Source organism: Musa acuminata, chromosome BXJ1-11, assembly GCF_036884655.1.
Source record: "Musa acuminata AAA Group cultivar baxijiao chromosome BXJ1-11, Cavendish_Baxijiao_AAA, whole genome shotgun sequence".
NCBI lineage: Eukaryota > Viridiplantae > Streptophyta > Magnoliopsida > Zingiberales > Musaceae > Musa > Musa acuminata.
This window is the reverse complement of record NC_088337.1, coordinates 8,998,577-9,005,227: the sequence shown is the minus strand read 5'-3', so window position 1 is coordinate 9,005,227 and position 6,651 is coordinate 8,998,577.

Sequence of the window (6,651 nt, the reverse complement as noted above, 5' to 3'; positions counted from 1 at the left end):
CTCATCTTGCATGGTGCCAAAGACGAAGGGAGCTTCTGGGCACATGCACCTTATCTCGGAAAACATTTGATGGAGAAACTAAGGCGATTCAATTTGCGGAGGCGAAATTGGGTTCAGAAGGCCTTAGCACGGGACAAGAGGACTCAGAGGTGGGTACTCTTGAAGAATATGCCATAGTGTTGCCATTCAAGTTGCCATGAAGGAAGCGGTGCGCAGCGGAGATTGTGTTGGTAGGGGCAGAGGCCCAGGATCCAGACAATGGTGCACTAATTGCAGTGAAGTCGGGGGACTTCGGGAGCTACTAGGCGACGGACTGTCCTACTTCATCTAGGTGTGACCCAAGAGTGGGTGGATGAAGGTCGATTGCCAAAAGAGTGAACAAAATCGAAGGTGGAAGAGACCCTGCGATGTATTGGCAGAGGCCACACATGGAGGGTTCACAATTCGAGTTCTTCCCGCAAGGATCAGAATACAATAGAGATGTCACCAGGAGGCGACATGGTGCAGCGGATCGTGGTGGAATAGTTCGTGGCAATGCGACACACACGACATAGTCCCGTGAGGGACTAGATTATACGGAGGTATGATCGGGAGCTACTGGAAGCTCCACTTCGGTGAACAACATGACAGCAAGAAGGGCTTTGGATTCAAGGAGTGAAGGCCATGGTACCGCAGAGGCGAGTCTTCCGTGCCTGCATCGAATTTTGCATCGGATGAAAACCTTGGTCATCAGCATATGGGGGCTGTGTTCCACCAAGGGAAAAGTTCAAATGCAAGTACTAGTGAGTCCTATGAGAGGGACTTGATCATACAGAGGTATGATCGAAGCAGCTGGAGAGTTAGACTGCTCCAGAGCTCATATTCGCTTAAGGGAGCCCGGCAAGTCAGAGGACTAGGTCGAGTAAGCGAATGTTACTACCAAGGAAGCTAAGGAGAACAGAATCGGTGCAAACCCTATAATGCGATGGCAGAGGCCATGCATGGGAGTTGCAGTCTGTCTTTCCATTGACCAAAGGGAGCTGCTTGGAGAACACAGAGGTGTTGAAGCAGGGGGTCGAAAAGGGCGAGGAAGCGACGATGAGTCCGGAGGGACTTAGCTACCCAAAATCAAGCATCGGTTAGAATGGAGGTGGACTCAGAGGAGTGCCACGAAGACATATCTACTGATCGTGAAGAAAAGGGATGCAGATGCGAGGCGACGGATAGTAGGGTCATGGGCATGGCAGCGCCATGGTACCGCAGAGGCGGGACTTCCGTGAAAGTCATTGATCCCTTGCTCTCATGGAGGGAGAGCGCTTGGTCGTGAAAGGGGCCGAGAAGGTGGAGCATGCAGAAGCAATCTCCAAGTACCGAGACAAGGCTAAAGGGCAGAGGCTGAGGAACTTTGTAAGACCGGTGTCAATGAACTTCTCATCAAGATAGCCGAAAGTGAAGGACTTCGGGTCATGCAAGAGTGCACGACCAAGGAACGAAGCAGGCAGTACGTGGTGTTGTACCTTCGCTACTCAGGGGAGTAGGCGGCAGGGTTGATGGAGAAGACGGTACAATCCCAGAGGCGACCACATCTATTAGAGAATTACTCCAAGTTGGGGTGAAAACTTCCTGCATTCCAGAAGTTCGATGGCATTGAGAAGGTGAATCACAGTAGCTAACTCAGCGTAAGGAGTGCAAACACTTCAAGTGCTTCAGAAGTGTAAGCAAAGAGCAGGTGAAGGCCAGTAACCAGCTCGATGCATGGAGTACAACCTCGAGGAGGCGGGCGAAGTCAAGTAACCATTGCCTTCTCAACTCTTAAGAGAATGGGCGAAACCGAGTACCCCAATTCTCTTATCTATCCAGCAGAGGAGCTCTGCATATGTTCAAAGACCCTTTGAAGATAATGGAAGACAATAGTTGTCAAATCCTCACCAACGGTGATCAGTGTTACTGAGAGTAGATTGTCCGCTTCATTTCCCAACGAAATGCCAATCGAAAGTGGAAGTGATGCGAACCTACTTGGATGTGATAACTAAGTGAAAGAAGAGTCAATGAGCAAATTTTGTGAAGGAAGGACCCAAAACTTCATAAGTTTGCGAGGCGATGCTCGTTAAAGCTCCAACAAGCATCCACCCAGTTCAAGCAGCATGAGGCATTTGAGAGACTGGCACAGTAAGGATGGTCTTTTCCTTCATCTGGAGGATCCGTAGGAACCAACAGGGATTAACACAACTCAGCCAACCCCACACTAGAGGTAGAGTCATTGGCGAGTTGAAGCAGCATGGCGGATCAAACGATCGACTACTCAAAAACAGCAGCGGAGAGCAGTTGGGAGTCAAGAGGCGTATTGTAGCTGGAGCAGAAGATTGAAGACTCAACAAAGGCGAGGAGTTGCAGTGTCAGCAAAGGCTTCAACGAGGACGTCGAAGGAATAAGTGGGGGAGAATGTCACGGACAAACTTCTAAACAGGATGTTTGATGTAATGCTTATGTATGTCTGTGTCTTTTGGTATGTTCATACTTTGACTAGCATGTAGAGGGACAATCGAAGGCTTATTAGTCCCATTTTAGTTCGGTCTATAATGGACCATTTTACCCTTTGTTGTGCAACGGTTCAGAGCTTGTAAGGTCTGTTTGTAATTTGTATTATCTATAAAGTGTTTTTCGGAGATGTTTGCTTGTGGATCCCGAATGACGCGTTTCCTCTAACCCGTTCTCTCTTTTGTGGGTCCTAAGGGACATGGGAGGCTTCGGGGAAGCTGACCTTTGTGGACGGACACGCAAGGATGTCGCACGACTTAGGCAAAACCAGCTAAGTCTGTGACATGAGGCCAATTTAGAATGATCTACGTGGATCGATTCAACTTGAAATGATTTATCAAAGTATGATATCATGTTATTCCGTCATTTATTGAGAAACTGATTGTGGATCTGAAGATGCTATGACAGCTTCAGTGGATGGTTTCTGGGTATCTGGACATATGAAACAGAGGTCAAAGTCATTTGACAATATTATTTGTTATACTGGATAAAGAGTTGCCGCTGTGCGTACTAGTGACAGTTTGATGCAACAGTTCACCTTGATTACCGATTCTCCCCGGTGCTTTCACCTCTGTACAAGCATTTTGACAAGCCAATTGTGCGACAACTCATGGTTGTTTCTTCTTTAATGCATTTTCTCTACCACCCAAGGTCAGTACCAAAGACTTCAATATGCCATACTGCAACTTCAACTATGTACAGTCTATAAGCAAGATGTGCTATGGTTTTACTGCAAGGTAGCAAGTTAGAAAGTAAGAACACAGAAGAAGAAGCAGGTATTACAAACAAAATTATTTTGCTGGTTCAAGCAATTTTAACTTATCCTACTTTAAAGGTGGCTTGCATATTACTTATGATTTATTCTATCATGTCTTTGACCTTTATACATCAGGCTAGCACATAAAGAAAAATCAACTAATTTATGATTGTGATGGATTTTCAGTGTAGCCTTTTTTTTGACATAAACATGAAATGCCTCAGTTTTCCCATATTGGAAGTGGGAGAAGAATTGTGATGCAATATAATGTTAAACTATTCACTGTTACTAGCAGAAGTTTAAATATTTTGGCCATATGGTCATTGGCCTGTTAAGTTTGAATTACTATGCAAATTGGTCTTCTAGTCTTGATAGTTAGAAACTGCTAATTCATGTCAGCTCTAACCTAGTATTATGGATATGTCGAGAACGAGTTCAAATAGGAAAAGCCAATTAGTGGATGGTGCAAGAAGTATCTTACGGCAAGGAGTCGCTATTAGCCTTTTACCAAGAATTCACAAGGTACTGTCACGAACTTAGTAGGAATTGTCTAAATCATGAGGTATCATTGCAGCAATGTCACGGATTTAGCTGAAATTACCTATGTTGTAAGGCACCTTTGCGTCCGTGTCACGAAATGAGTTGGGATTGTCTAAGTTGTGAAGCACCCTTGCGCCAATGTCACGGACTTAGTTTGGATTGCCTAAGCCATGAGATACCTTTCCGTTATCTGTTCGCAAAGAGTCAACCTACATGCAACCTCACTCGGGTCCCGTAGGACCTGTAAAAAAGTAATTGATTAGTTTGAAAGCGAACGACGGACAAGTCCTGACGTCTCGCGAAGAGGATAGCTTTACAAGTAATTTAGCAAACACTCGGTGTGCAAACGAGAAAGGAGAGGAAGGAGTAAACAAAGACTTTAGAAGGCAAATGAATAGTTGCAAGTCCACAAACGACTCCTCACCGGGTGTCGGGCGCGATGACAAGTTCTCATAGACTTAGCGTGCGAACTTGTGAAATTCAATCATTGCTCAACACTACCCCAAACCACTATCTAGGCAAGTGTCACCTGGGGGGTTCCAGGATGCTGAGATGATCGACGTTTTGCACTGCATTACAGTCTGCAGAAACAAGTCATGGCATGTGAAAACAAGACCATTTTGGGGTAGTTTTGCCCGTTATAGTGAGCAGTTGTTTTGCAGTGCTATGATTTGTTCTTGCTCATAGTTTTCAAGCAAAAGCACAAAACTAAGGCAAAACACACTATCAAACATCTATACAAGTACACAAAAGCAATGAACGGTTTGTTGACGAAGTTATTGTAGGTGCGGGACGACGGCAGCTAATTATTGCTAATATGTTGTTAAGTCTTAGAAAGATGTAAAGTTATGATTTTGAGGAAGAACAGCACTCTTTATTGGCTCATGATGAAATTTACTACTGTTTTCAATAGTTGAAGATATTAAATTATCCTCCTCGTAAAAGTAATGGATTTTTTTTGTGTTCTTTAACTGATATTTTGGCATTCTGGATGTTGACTGCTGGCATATGATAAATTATGAACTCAATGAATCTCAAAGTCTATGTGCTCATGAGGTAAAAAGAGAATGCTCGAAGGACGAATAAGAAGCAATGAAGACAGATGTAAACTGGCTAGTAGTTTCTGATTTCAACCAATGGACATTTCTATTAACTAACTTTTTCTTAATAAACGTATAGCATGCCCGTAATGAAAGAACTTGAGGCTCCATTGAACAAGGTTATATTATGGGTTAAAGATGTAGATACTGATAGTAGTGTAGTGAATCTCATATACTAAAAGGGCATACTCTTGCAAGGAGGAAATATTTAGTAAATTATACAGGATAAGGTTTGAGATATAGATTGAGACCTATGTACAACAATGGTGGAGCAGCTACATTATTGTTTCTAATGTCATCTTTAACTGAGATCTTATACCAAAATGGCATTTTGTGACAGATGACATATTTTTAGGCTATATACCACATTGAAGGACTTCAAAATGTGAGACAACCCTATTCTCATTCCAAAATTACCTTAGAAGTATTAGAATGGGAAATCATCATTAAGAAAGCATGGCAAGATGTTTTGCAGTTGCATTCCTTTTCATAAAGCTGATATTTGTAGTGTGATGACTTATTGTTGAGTCTGATGGTCATACGAAGCCTAGTACAAATAATCTTAGTGAACTGCCGCCAAAACTAGCCATGCAGGCAAAAGTGTCCTACTCGTGCCCCATGCCTCAAAATCAACATAGGCACTATTGAATGCAGAAGAGGCCCAGACTCTCAGAAAGGTGGCCCATACATTAAAGCAGGTAACCTTGTGGTGAGCATTGTGATTAGGCAGGCAAGACAAGCATGTGCATGTATGTTTAGCATTTGCCTAACATGACCATCTTTATGACAGAGCACAACATCTCTCGTTTGCTTGAGTTTCAAGGGTTGCAAGTTAGAGAGCCTTCTTGCACTATTGTATCTGAGGCTGCTGAAAGGTAATACAGAGTGGGTTTAGATCTAGCATTCAATTGATTGGTAGTTGAAATGGGATTTAATCAGGTTTGGTCTAGTTTTTGTTGATTAGTTTTAGTTAGTATTTTTCTTCTTTGTTTTTGTTTCGATTGGTAATTGATGTGACAGGAGGCTTGCCGAATGGATAGAAACACGTGATAAACAGATGAGGTGACAGTAAAACCACATTCTTTTTGCCCTCACCATATGTGGATAGGCTTTGGCCTCAGTCTTGCATGTTGTAGTAGTTAAGATAGCTAGGGTATTATTATATTGCTTTGGAGTCAAACAGAGAACAAGAAAGCTGCAGGTTCCTTCCAAGGGTAAACCATTATCGTAAGTGCCGGAGATAAATGAACTCATTATCCTGTAAGGGCTGGTGCTTGCAAACCTGATTATTGTGGAGTTTGATGCATTCAAAGAGAGAAAAAAGACTACTTTATAAACTGGTTTCTCTTAGACTAAACTTCAAACTGATGAATGTTCTAGAGAACCGGCATGCTTCATATGGATTACTGAAACTTGCTACCAAATAGTCATGAAGTTAAATAAATGGTCAATAAGTCTGTTTGATTTGATAGGTGGACATCTACTGTTGTTTTGATAGAATGGGCACTACTCTAAATTGTATATGCACATAATCTTTGTCAAAAACAATATTTGCCTTCTTTTTCCTGTGTGAGTCTGCAGCCATAAATGATAGAGAACACATTTTCTACATCAATGCTTGAAAAGGAAATCAGATGTTCCTTTGGAAAGATGTGAGAACAAATTCTCATCCACACATTCTGATGTGAAACTTATCTGATTATGCCACTAGTCTTGTTCTGCATCTTGCTTCTGCTG